General features: G+C 31.9%; 1 protein-coding gene across 9 annotated transcripts in view; it reads right to left on the reverse strand.

Annotated features, from left to right (window-relative positions):
• The window catches only part of LOC143222633 (prominin-1-A-like), a 111,231-nt gene extending 109,234 nt beyond the window's left edge, over nucleotides 1-1,997 (reverse strand). For 4 of the 9 annotated variants that reach the window (XM_076449352.1, XM_076449358.1, XM_076449366.1 and 1 more), the window contains exon 1: nucleotides 1,649-1,771. The gene's annotated coding sequence lies outside the window, so the exon portion shown is untranslated. Of the gene's footprint in view, nucleotides 1-572; nucleotides 1,061-1,648; nucleotides 1,772-1,917 lie in introns of those variants that run through there. The other 5 variants (XM_076449369.1, XM_076449353.1, XM_076449364.1 and 2 more) reach the window with 2 other exon arrangements.
• Nucleotides 1,998-14,666: the final 12,669 nt, after the last annotated feature.

Raw genomic sequence — 14,666 nt, forward strand, 5'->3', positions numbered from 1 at the left:
TGCAAAACATGATTGAATTCTTACAATAATGTAGCAGCATAAGTGCAAGTAACCCTAAACCACTCATTCTAATTCTAAACAAATCAACACATATGAAATATGTAAACCTTCTTGAGCCATAGATTATTTGATACATTAATTTGAGTACGATCTTGAAATAATAAATAGTTCAATGTTTGTCTAACAGTCAAAATAATTGAATCTGTAAACACACTTCATGCTTTGGTATGTTTTCACATTAGTTGTTTTACTTATACACCTGAAACTTAAAACCAGTGAAGGCACCAAAAAGTAGCAAATCAAAAAACAAAAAAAAAACGCTTTTCATGCAAAAATCTTTATCTCGTTTTCTTCTTCCCTAAATCTATGGTATTTTTGAGCCAAATTAGGAAAGTATACTTGTAAGTTCAAACATGTCTAGATGCAATGTAAAAATGAGTTAAACACCACATGTAAATATGAAATACTTAAGTTTCTAAATCATATTTACTTACAACCTAAATTTAAGTTAGCTTTTGATTAAATGTATGTATGTAAACACGTTAAAACAAACAAATAAATTACTTACTTACCTTACGTAGCAATATTCCAAATCATTTTAATTACTATCATATGCATATTTTGTACTGCGTATTAATATGAAACAAGAACAATCAGAGGTTGCATACGTAGATATATAATAACACCAAAGTTCATCTCCGAAAATTCAAAATATATTTCTCAGGTCCAGAATGATCAACGAATCCGATCCGAATTATGTTCGCGGAGAACTGTACCACATTTTCTTCCCATCTTTTGTAAAATTTCCTTGTACATCGGTCTATTAGTTTCCGAGAAAAGCGCGCGAGTCACACGAACCCAATGAGAGAGTAACTTTATTTTTTATTTACCAACTGTTTATATAACATTTCAAGCAGACAAATGAAAGAAATATCTCTGGTTCCGATGTAACCATGTACCTGAATGTTTTGGATATGAACTTCTTATTTACAAATCCAAAAATAATATTGTTATAGGTGCAAAACCATGTAGTCAAACAAAACACTTCAAAATAACAGATCTGAAAATATATTCGAAAAAAAAAAAGAAGTTATTTAAAACCAAGCTTGTACTAAACCACAAAGTATAAAAACTAATATTGCTTCCAATATTCCTTCTTCAATTAAGAATACGTATTGACAGTTTCTTATTACAATATTCTTACATCATGGGTAAGTTACAAAACACTGCCAAATTTTCCGTAGTACTAGATACAAACAAGTCTGGAAAGTCTGTTTTGGACGCTGTAAAATTACGATGTACGTACTTATGTGAAACTTAAATTACAACGAGGAGAAGAAACACATTTCTATGTGTGTCTACATAATAACTATATACTGTAGAGTACCAGTATTATCAGTTGTGGTACAAATACACTAAATTAGAAACAAAGAAGCTGCTAACTTGTAATATAATGTAATATTTGAAAACAAACACACATGCTACTATATTAGGTTTAAGAAAGCAGTTTTTCCTGAAAAAACAAAAAAAGACTGTTTTAACTGTATAAGAAAATTAACGTTTCTAGCTTGTAACTATTTTAAACGGCCAGCGATAACGAAATGATACAGGGAAAGTGAAGGGCAAAGACCTTCAAAAAAGAACATACCCAAGATCAGTGAAGTACAACACTACAATTATCCTAGCCTCGCGGGCCATCTGACTCGATCCATGTAAACACGTATTACTATTGATAGTTGAAAACATGGAGAAGCAGAGTGTGTTTGTAATCTTCATGCGCTAGTAAAAAAGTGTTCTTGTCTCTTTCTGCTGAAGCCATTTCACAAAATAATGATAAAATAGTATTTCATGCAAACTACAATCAGTAAACGACAATTAATTATCAAAAGTCGTTACGATAAACAAAAGAAATCTCACCTTTAAAACTGAAAATAAATATACATGTAACCAAGGTCAATCAAACCAGCTGTCAATGGACTTAACCTTACTCAAGACCTACTTGGCACTAGCCTGCCATCTAATGGCTAAATTTGGTAACGTTAAATGTTTCAGTGTTTGGCAGGTGAATCGACACATTTTAAAAATAATTCATTTTCGAGCTGCACAGAAAGGATTATGAAATGGTAGTTCTTGTAATAACAATAACAGTTGTAGTGATAAACACGCACAAATATAAGAGATTTTGGATTTTCCTGAATATAGCAACATATTATCAGTGGAAAGATAAGATATAAACTTGCTAGTATTTAGTAATACAAAGAAAAAAAAGGCAACTTAGTGATTAGACAACTAACTCTGACAACAGTTATATCCTATCTTCACAGCCTTAGCATAAGATATAAATAGATATCATGATCATCAAGTAAAAGTAGAATCAAGAGGTATATTTGTCTAGTTTAATAGGACCGCGATCTTTACAGTAGGTTATTTGTTGGTGATAAATTTCAGCAACAAACGGACAGCACACAATCCATGCTAGCTGCGAAGAGGATGTTGCTGCTTTACAAAATAATTTAGATAATTTACTGAATTGGGCAAATAAATGGTAGTTGGGTTTTAATTATAATAAATGCACGATACTGCATGTAGGTTAACATAATTTAACTTATAAACATAATTTGGTTGGGAATAGCCTTAATAGTGTCATAAGAGAAAGTAATATTGGTGTAATAATCAACCATTCTCTTAATTCATTCATGCAGTGTGTTGTTGCTAATAGTAGAACAAATAGGAGAGTAGGTTGTATCTACAGAAATGTTAAATACAAGTCTAAAGTGGTTATAATATCTTTGTGCAGGTCACTAGTTAGGACACATTTTGAATATTGTGTTAAATATTGAGCTTCTCACCTTTGTAAAACATCAAATCGTTGAAAAGAGTTCAAAGAAGGGTTACTGGAAAGGTGGCTGAGATGGACGGGTTATCTTTTGAAGAGAGGCTGAAATTTCTCAAATTGTTTGTTGTTGAAAAAAAAGAATTAGAGAGTTGAAGATTGTAAAGGGAGTTGATAATATTGATGCATCATCGTTTTCATATTTAACACTGAGAATAGTAGTACCAGAGACACAAGAATAGGGGTCATCTTTAGCTAAGACAGTTTTATATTTCTAACGGAATGGTTGGCCTTTGGAATGTGTTGCCTTCAGATGTTGCAAAAGCAGTAAATTTAAATTAATGTAAAAAAATGCTTGATAAGTATATGAACAATAGGTCTGGTTTTAATCTTTTTTAATAGTTTTAGTTTGGCTTAGAGGATGAGACATCCAAGATAGACCACTTGGCACCATGTTGTCCAAAAATGTTTATGTTACGTTAAAATCACAATTATAATTGTTGGTTACCATAACTTGTCAAGAGCTTTAAATAATTGTGTTTTTTTTTCGTTAAAGTCTACACAGGTGGGTTCAATTACTTTAAAACACTTTTTTTGATAAGATAAATTATCTTCCTCTAAATCTGTTATTACAATACAAGATGTTAAAATCACTTTATAAATTGTCCATTATGGTTAAACTCACACGCAGTCTAATTTCACTTTTACTTTCACTTTCAATAATTTAGTTGGATTTTTTATTGTGCTAACTTGATAGTATATATGCAGATATATATATCATGCCAGACTAAGGCCTGGAGCCCCCAGTGGCTCAGCGGTATGTCTGCGAACCTAAAACGGTAAAAACCGGGTTTTGATACCTGTTGTGGGCAGAGCACAGATAGCCTATTGTGTAGCTTTGTGCTTAATTCAAAACAACAACAACTGAGGCCTAGGATTACGTAAGGTCATAATTTATTAATACTCACTTAAAGCAACGAGAAAAATTCAGAAGTTTCGAGTAACGTGACATCAGTTTACAATAACTGAACTATACAACAAGTGATTCGTAAACAGTTACGTAAACAAACCTGCAGTAAATTATTGCTTCTAAAAATATTAAACTTAATACTCATCCTTTATAGCTATCAAAATCATAGCTCTCGTATTAAATTTAAATAAAGCAATCGTGTATATATAACAACATTTATTAAGAGTGTAATTACAGGAGGTGTTAAGAAATTGTATGTGGAGTGTCTGTACGTAAAACTCAATAAAAGATAAAACTGAAAGCAGCACAAACATTCCTGGGACTCTAACTAAGGATGAACTTTTTAACACTATATTTAATCTCAAGGACGTCAGAGCAACCATCACGCTACACATCCCATTGAAACCCAATCACCCAGTTATCTAGCAAGCGAGTCAAATAAATACCAAGGTAAAACAATTCTGAGCTTAAACCTATAATGTGGGAAGACAAATTTCAAGAGCAAGATTTAAAAGCTAATGTTTGAGCACACCTTGTACGTGTATAATTTTAACTAAGTACTAAAAATTGTACTAGAATTTTCAAACATTTACCTTAGTCAAACTGAATAAAGATACACTAAATTCTTACGTTATGAAATGGCTACAGTCCTCGTATTTATGTCTCACAGGTCCATTCGTTCTTACCTTAGAAATACCCTCATCTCAACCTTATTGTCAAAGTTAAATAAAAACTAAAGTGTTAACTATGACCCAACTTAACAGAATCATATTCCTGAGTTTGGACGACATTAGATGCATTGATACATATCTGGACCAACGACCAAAGACAAAAAAATATGGAAGTGTTTAATTGTACAAAAATCATGAAATATTCTTCAAAATAAGGCATTCGGATGCAAAATATATAAAAAATACCCTTTATTAAATAATATTTTGTATAAATAATACAAAAAATATAAATTGTTTTTTTTAACAGTGAACATTATGGAAACGAAATGGTGTATATGTAAAATGGAAAAAGTATGATGTTCCGAATTTTAAAATATCAATTCAGTACATCAGTTTTATTTCAAACAATGTGGCTTTTAGCTACAAGTAGTGCTTCTTCAGAAAATTCATACAAAGATTCTTGGATATTTGCTGTTTTGTTTTTGTCATCATAAACCATCTCAAGATCTACAATTAAATAAATCGAACCGTGATTTTTAGCATTATAAGTACAAAAGTCCACAGGGAAGAGGCTAGTTGGTAGAAAAACCTTAAAGGTAAGGCTAAGGAGCTAAAAATTCGGCAATTCTTACTCACAAAAATTAATTAATTACAGAAATCTACATTAAAGTTCTGAAAAACATTATATTTCTAAAATAAATATGTATCCAGTTCGTAATTTATGAAAAGTTATAGGTATTATATTTTCATCTTATAAACACAGCATGAAATATGTAGCTTCAATATATGCATTAAATTGTTTGAAATATAGTTCCACACAATCTCGGTCATAACGCTCTCGATGGCTCAATGGTAGGACTGAGGAATTATAATTCTGAACATTAGGATTCAATACTCGAGATGGGTACAGCAGAGAACACAAGATAGTCCATTGTGTATCCTTGTATTTTAAAACAAACAAACCCAATAGTAACATAAAATTATTCAACTAACATTAAAAATGTTTAAAATAAATAATACAATTAAATATACTACTCAAAATAATTAAAGAATAAAGGATTTTTTTTAATATCATAGATATGAAGAGCAAAACCACTCTTATAAAATTATTTAATTTATCCCAATGCTTCAATGCTATACATATCATACACCTGTTAATCAGACAATGATGTGAAATGGAAATTATTTCTGTTCAGTCTATGCTTGTAAGTTAAATTTGGTAGACGTGATTTTACATCTTTACAGTTCATACTATTTCGCTTCGATATGGAGAACGTTCATCAGAAACAGCAATGGCAGGTGGGAACTAATGTTAAAAAGAGTTTGGGTAAGATCCTTAACCACGCTTCTAGAAAAGCTTTTTAGAGGACATTTTAAAACACGGAATGTCTCCCAAAGTTACTCGAATGTTTTGGATATGATTAAAATTTAGTGAGCTGGAATATTACTTCATTCCGTCAGTCTATTCTTCTTCTTTTTCGAAGAATGTGTTCATCAGTTTAAACATTGTAGAGATGGTCATCTATTAAGCTGAAGTCAGGACAAATTACATCAGCGTATGGTAGTACAAATGATTTTTGACTGTGGTCCTTATGGTGTGTTTCATTAATGTTATCATTCCACAAGATGAAAAACTTAGCACATACACTAACTATCATTCCCACTAACATCATATTTTCATAACCGCCATGTGTGTCATGTTTCAATAAGAAAATGAAGTAGATCGGACTTTTTCTCTTGTCCAAATTAGAGTGGTCTGTTATTTAAGTGAAGTGTAAAACATGATTTATTTGTAAGAAAATATTGTCGTTGGCTCGTTGGATACAATCTTGATACCATGTTGGTGAATTATTTTGAATAAAAATTATCACATTAGGTAGCTGACCTTGTAAAACCTGTTTCTAACCATCCGTATATGACACAGTATCCAGTCGCAGCTGTGAACGTTTGAATCAATCTAGTAGTATAACTTACGACTTTGGCAAACCAGAATGATATACAGCTGCTTTTTGCTTTGTATGGTGGACGATGTATGGTTCCAGATACTTCTAGTAAAACTTGGGAACACTTAAAGCCAACTCACAGCAGTTGTAATGATCGGCTGTCTTCCATTTGTCTAATGGCTCTCCACATGACTAAAACATGCAGGTGTCATCTTTAAGGTCTAACCACGGTTCAAAAAAGATTTAGAGCATCTTGAACTCCCTGGTTTGCTTCAAAATTAGGACTAACACAATATCATATGTATATATTGTTTGTTTGTTTGTTTTAAATTTCGCTCAAAGCTACACGAGGGCTATCTGCGATAGCCGTCCCTAAGTTAGTAGTGTAAGACAAGAGGAAAGGCAGCTAATCATCATCACCTACCGCCAACTCTTTGGCTACCCTGTTACCAACGAATAATGGGATTGATCGTAACATTATGACGCCCCACGGCTGAAAGGGCGAACATGTTCGGTGCGACGGACATTCGAATCCACGACCTTAAGATTACGAGCCGAGCATCTTAACCACCTGGCAATTCGGGCCTGTATATAATGGTATAGAGTGAATGACTAATCACTTGTATATTCAATCACATTACTGATCGTCAAAAGGAAGTGACTGACATTATTTTATAATAAAGTTTTATCTTTTCATTACTATAATATCACAAATTCCGATTTGCCTTAACTGTTCTAAGTAGTGTTGGTAAATTTATATTTTCAAAAAATTGTTTTATATTTTAGCAACAATGATGTTTCTAAAATGTTTTGTTTATTGTATATTACTATACATGCAAGAAATTATTACTACGAATATAAAACAAATATTAAGAATGAAGGAGCGAATAATAACAAGCTAAAAATACAGAATGGTTATAAATCAAGTTGTGCAGTTCAGCGAGTCATATGTCTTAAACGGTACAGCATAAAAAGATGAAATTGTTTAAGATAGTGTTATGGAAATTACCCAGTTGTAATATGTTGTCAGTAAAGGCACCAGTAAAACGTGATGTTTCATCAACCACAGCAAGTACTTGAAATGTGCTTCTCCAGCATTATATTTATGTGAATGGACATTACAATAACAACGTACATCTCATCTGCTATGTAGGTCACTTCTTGGACTATTGTATCATTGTTTGTTTGAAGTTAAACATAAAGCTGCACTATGGGTTATTTGTGCCCTGCCTACCTTCAGGTGTGGTATTGTGTAAGGCTATCCACGGTACATGGATGGTTTCTTGTACTGCTACAATAAGAAATCGACTAGTGTTAGGTTCAATGGACAAAGTGGCGATTTACAAGAAAAGTGGCGTGAACTGTTTCTGTTTTTAAAATGTTTCCGTAAGACCTGTCTCATCTGGTTATCAAATTGTGATGGATCCTGCACGAAAAGTGTATTGTCTATCATATTTCTTTATTATAGCATAGAAATCACATCGAACTGTGCAAACTTGAAGTTTATATGCTGATGGTCCTCGAAAGGATTATATTCCAATAATAAAGTCAGCTGCGAAACTTTACCACATTGTCACCTTAGTATTATGAATATGTGTAGGAAATGATATACGTGGATTAGTTTCTATTAGTTTCTAATAGTTTTTCTAGGAATTGTAATGCAAAATGAAGGTATAAGGTTAAATTTGTCTCCTTCAGTACTCGAAAATGACGCAGTTTGTAAGGACACATTAGCAAAAGTGACCAAATAGACTTACAAAGAACTAAAACTAGGAAATTCAAACACTAAGTGACGTAAAGTGCACGTGAGTTGTTCTTACTTGTTATTCTATTTGTGGCTAACCTCAGCAAAATTTTCGGTAGGTGTCAATGTATATCTGCCGATACGTGGCTTATCTCAAGTTCAACATGCATTCCCACCTTTTTTTTTATTAACAACATTAAAGTAAGATTCTATGTGGCTATTATGCGATCTGTGGTTTTTTCTGAGAGTTCCTTCTGTACTGCATCCTTTGGTATAATAATATTTCACTAGTTCACGTCTCTGCAGACTTGTATGTTTATACTAAACTAAAATAAAATATGGCAGTAATTTCTGCCAAAAACTTATGATCAAATACAACCGGTGGTCTTCAGAAAATTATTTTCTCTTCACTCCGCTCATAATTTAAAATTTCATGAATGACTTAATGTTAAAAAACATGCTGAGTTAACAAAACACACAAATGTATGTGCGTGCGAACAGAAACCTGTGTATTTATAAAAATTGACGTCGGTAAGCAGAAAACTAGAACACTATGACAGTTAGGTACATGACATAGATTAGCTACAAGTAAAGCTGTTTAAATAGTGTGAGTAGCACCCAGTCTGGGTGGGGACCTAATGATATGCTTTGCTTCTTCGTTGTGGGTATTTGGGTATATTTATTTCTTAAATACCCAGAAGGGTTAGATGCACAAGACCTCTTCCTCTATCCTTAGCTTTCATGTCGGCCACTAGTAAGAATTTATTGTTTTTGTAGTGCTTTTGGGCCAGAGTATGCCACAGTACTCCGGCCCTTTTCAGGGCAATGTCCATGTATTGTCTTGATTTGCCTTTTTTTTTTCCTTTATCCATTTTTTAATTTTTTTTACTTCTATTCCATTTTTATTTTATATTTTTCATAATTCTATTCGTTGTTTTTTTCCATTTATATATATATATATTCCCTTTTTCCATATATATTTATCGGAAAAATAAAATAATAAAAAGTAAAATAAAATAAAATAATAAGAAAGGAAAGAAAAGAAAAAATAATAATAAATAAAGAATCATAAGAAAAAATAAAATAATGATGTGCATAGGTTCATTTATACACAATTGAAATACGCGAAAAAAATAACAGTGGTGCCTCTAGTGACAACTTTGGCATTTGCATCTGTATGATGACCTCATCGCCTCCCCTTTGTGAGATACGACGCTCTGAACTGCAAAACATTTTCCATAATCACTTGTATGTTTCCCATTCTCACACTTTTGATTCTTTCAATAACAAGAAAAAAATTATATAAAGTTCAGTGAAAAAATTAACATTAAAATCCGGACAAGTTTAAATTTATTCTTTTTAAAGAAGGGTTATCTAATTAAACACGTATATTAAAATACATTTGAAATTATAACAGATCAAATAATTACAAGAAATCAGAGAATATTTAAGGTAATATCCCTTTTCTGTCAGTCATATAGATGAAACTATCTGCATGAAGAGTGATCAGATATTTAACCTACCCATTACTACCGCTAAATCACTCTTTCCTATCAAGACTAATAAAACGAATTGCATACCTGTCTTATCAGAAGTCGTTAGAGCGACACAGCTGTGCCACCCTAGTAGTTTAATATATTTCCTGGTATCCAGTACTACATATAGAAGACCAGATGCTTCTATCTCACAAGCGAAGCATATTGGCTTAATTTTCATTTAAATTACCATGGAAAACAACACACATACACACACACACAAAACTCATTCATGTGGAACAACTTTAACTCACACATCAAATACTTATATTAAGCATTCTCCAACAACATCTACTAGACTTCAGACGTGAAAAAATGTTCCAAAAATTTAAACAAATAAGCAAACTCAGTTGTATAATCCAATAACAAATATCATTCAGAAATAATGGTTTGTAAAGCAAGATTACATTGCTTGTAAATTATTGGCTGAAATAAATTATATTTAATTGTAGACAGAAAAATATTAAATGACGGCTTAAAACCTCGTTTTCTTATTAGAATATTTTTTGTTTTATATTTATAAACCTTTCGCATGTTTCAAAAATCAATGCAAAATCACACAAATTTCTATTTATTCTCCGGACAATTATAGCATTTTAATACGTTTACATAATTATTTGTTGTACAGATTGTAGAACTACGAATCCTATAAAAATAGCTAAAAAATCCTGCTTTTGGATTTCTATATACATACATATGCGTTTGTATGTAATATTGTATAAATTTACATATAACTATATACAAGTCTAATGAACATGTGAATAGGGTGGAAGAGAACGTGTTCGTATATACATAATGCATGTCAGGTTTTATATTTTCTACATTACTGTGTATTTCAATGTTCTGTAACATGTATCTAATTTTATAGCGTATATAATTCTGTAAATTAATTCTGAATAAAGTAGTAACCATTCTATAGTCAGATTTAATTGAAGTTGTGTAAAAAAGTAAAAAATAAAACATTGGTTATAAAACTCAATATTTTCTTGAATATATGCTTATCTGATGCCTTTAAATAGCTGCAAATATCAAACCCACAGAAGAAGTAGTAAATGATATAGAGACAGCTACATATAATGAATCAGGTTTTATATGTTGTATATATGGAATATTTTTTTTCTATTATCTATATTACGCAGTATATTTTTTTCCCTGTGTTTTGTTAATAATCTTTTGATTCTATAAGAACGCTACTGGAAAATCTAAAAAGGATTTATGATACCTCTTATTCTCTGTGACGACACCATTAGTTCAAGTTATTCTTGGTTTTAGATTATTTTAATACAGCATCATTCATGATTCGCTTCTTCTTTGTGGGTATTTGGGTATGTTGAATTTTAGATACCCACGAGGATCAAGTGCAAAACACTTCTTCCTCCATCCCTAACTTTCATGTCAGCTACTACTATGTTATTAGTTGTAGTGCTTTAGGGCCAGAGTAACCCACAGTACTCCGGCCCTTTTCAGGGCAATATCCATTTATTGTCTTGAGTTGCCTTTTTTTTATTTATGTTTTGTTTTTATTTTACTCTTTTATATATTTTTTATTTTATATATTTTTCATTACTATTTTTATTTATTTTATTTTTTAAAAATCTATTTACATATATTTAACAAAAAGAGAAAGAAAGGAGAAAAAAAAAGCTATGAATATTATACTAGTTTTAAGCGTCTAGTGCATGGTGGCTAGCTTGATTTATATTTCATAAATATATATTCATATGTTTGTTTGTTTTTTTGAATTTCGCACAAAGCTACTCGAGGGCAGTATTCTTCAACGTTATTCAGAAATGGTTGGAAGTTTGTTGCTGCTATTGAAGGAGTGGGGGCACTTTTCCAGACCGCTACATCATCAGCAAATTGTGATGCAAAACTTAAGGTTAGGTCCGACAGTGGCATATTACTCACATACATGATAAATAAGAGACTCCTGCCTCAGGTGAAAAAGACCCTGAGTGGGCCCCATTAACATCTACTTTACAGAAAGTTTGATAGCCAACAAATAATTTCCTGGGGTAAATCCATTTTTGTCAAACGGTAACATGACAGACTTGGAATGGTTTGTTTTGAATTTCGCGCAAAACTACACAAGGACACTCGACCCAGCAACCTACGGGTCGCAGGTTTTGTCTCCTCCTATCAAACATACCCTCCCTTTTATCCATGGAGCGTTACAAGCAACCGTCAATCCCATTGTTCGTTGATAAAAGAGTCCAAGAGTTGGCGTGGGTGGTGATAACGAACTGCTTTTTCTCTAGTCTTTCAGTGCTAAATAGGGCCAGTTGTTGCAAATAGCCTTTGTGTAGCTTTGCGCGAAATTCATAACAAACTAATTGTTAGTTACAGTCGACTTTAATTGTAGTATGTTTACTTATTTTCTATTAAAGCTTTTTTTAATAAAAAAAATTCTGTCTCTTAGTGATTCTATGATAAGTCTGCAGGCTTTCACCACTAAAAACTGGGTTTCGAGGGTGAGTTCAGCGGAGACAGACCATTATGTAGCTTTATGCTTTATAAGCACATAAATTATTTTATTTTATTTCACATTAACTTCAGTTGTTTCGTAATTTATATGTCATAACTGTATTAACTACTAATATCACCCTTCCGTAATTAGATTAGAATATATCTCTAGTGAGATATATTCAGTGATTCTTCTAAATTTCTATGTAGTTATTTTGCGGATAATTAATGACATCCTTGATAATTGCATGTGGAAAAGTTAAAAACATGTACAAACCCTTTTGTTTAGGTAAAGGTTACATACTATAACGACTGTTTCAGTTAAGCTTTTACTGTTTGATTCTATATTTGTGTCTTCTCCCTTGAACAGGGTAAGTCCATTAAAAAACAAACAAAAAAAACTTGTACAAACCTGAATAAGTTGGATGTTCTTTCCATGTATTTTTATTTGGTACAATCTACCATGATATAAAAGACTGTTTAGTGTAAATATTGTTAATTAAGTTATTTTGACAGTGAATATTTTATGATTCTTCAGTTTTGTTCATAACAAGACAGTTAGACGCAGATATTTTAATGTAAATATTATTACATTACAAGTTCAACCGCGTAATCAGTAAGAATCGTATGTTATGTTTATAACTCATTAATGTCAAAATACTAAAACGTCGCGTGAAAATTATTGATTTCTAAGACATAACGAGCAGACGATTCAGTAATAAACATATGAAGAGTGTGAGATGATCTGGAAACTAGGCAGAGCAGACAAAAACAAAATAAAATTAGTCAGAGAGACATTCGGAAAGAGAAGGAAGGCCTAACGATTAATATTGGTTCAATAGTTGATATATATTAGATCGAAACTAACGGTGTTGAAAGAGATAAGAAGAAAAAATTATTTAATCAAAGAAGAGTTCTATAGCAATTGAACCTGTTTGTATGGACTTTGATAAAAAAAAATAAACGTTTATTGAAAGTAGGCCTAAATACGAGAAAGGAGCAGCGATTTTAAAAATATAGGGTACTGTGGTAACTCGACAAAATGTAGGTGAACTATGCCAGGATAGTTTGTTGATAGTAATAAAATAATACAGTTTGGCTTGTCAACTGAAATTCTAAAGCAACTGAAAAAGGCCCAAGTAGACTTTTGAAAAAAAGAAGAGAACTATATGGAGTTTATTATGTACCTATTATCATTTGTAAGATAAAAAGTTTGTAGCACCAGTTCCAAATATATATATTATTTTTAAAACAAGTGAAGTGCTGTTTCTATTTATCGGTACTTAGGTTCTTTTGGACCTGGAAGGTGCAATGGTGTTATTAGTAACTCTATGTTTAAGCAGCTGTTAAAATTTAAACATGATATAAAAGAGGGCATTGCTTTCACAAATGTTTATCAATGTGAATTCAAACCCCGTATCAGAGCTATGTCTATGTATTTTGTAACGTTCATCATTTACACTGGCACACACTTGCTATATAAATAGTCCATATATTCCAATATTTTTATATAGTTGGATTATTCTAAGGGTATAGTGACTTAATTCGCGTAAAATTTCTTTTTCACGTAAGTTTTTCTTAAAGTACGTGAATTATCTGCTCAGAAGTTTGTCATGGAGTGGTTGTATGTTTGCATATTTACGTGAGAATTTAGAGTTTGTTAAGCAGGAAACTTTATATGCACTAGTAAGTATTTCACTTGTTGGTTTTGTAGCTTAATTTTAATTTTCTTGCATGCGACATTGATCCAGGCTGAACAAACTTATCCGATAATTGGTCGAATGTATTATTTGTATATTTTTAATACGTTAACTGGTGTTGCTCCTTTATTATTTCCTGACGTAGTGTTTTTCGTTTAGTTTTCGAATTTATTATCAACAAGTCAAGACACCTTCTCCATGTTCATTATATCTTTCTGAATAATATTTCACAAATCTGTGTTTTGTATTATTTTATTCTTATATAGTGGATACCATTGTGTCTGTAGGCCATAGTGTATTTAGCACATTACATTTTGATGCCATGGCCGAAATATTTCTTTAATGCAGTGTTTATTTTAAGCATGCTTCTTTGGTACAGTAATCTTAGAAAATTGTATTCAGTATAGAAGGGCACTTTCTACAATTACTTAAACTTATGGACGAAAGAAGAAAGCTGAGAGTGAATTGAGGATTCAATTCAAAAGTGAAGCAATAACTATGAGAAAGTCACTCTTAAAGCCAGAATAGTTTCTAGGAGTGGTGAGAGCTATGTCATCATTCTTACTTTGTCGTCTGGACCAAGAGGTTGATAGGAGATTAGTGAAGCCCAAGCTTTTGTTATGTAACTTCTGTTAGTTACTCCCTGTAATCAGAAGTATGTGTCGTAGAGAAGAGTCACAGTAGTGTTGAATAGCGTGAATATCTCAGGACGTACTAAGATAGTCTTTATAGGACACCAAAGGCACTCATTAAAAAGCCAGATCATTAAAAACACTGGTTTAACTTATTCAAAGCCAAATAGGGTGG

This window comes from Tachypleus tridentatus, chromosome 8, assembly GCF_004210375.1.
Source record: "Tachypleus tridentatus isolate NWPU-2018 chromosome 8, ASM421037v1, whole genome shotgun sequence".
Lineage (NCBI taxonomy): Eukaryota > Metazoa > Arthropoda > Merostomata > Xiphosura > Limulidae > Tachypleus > Tachypleus tridentatus.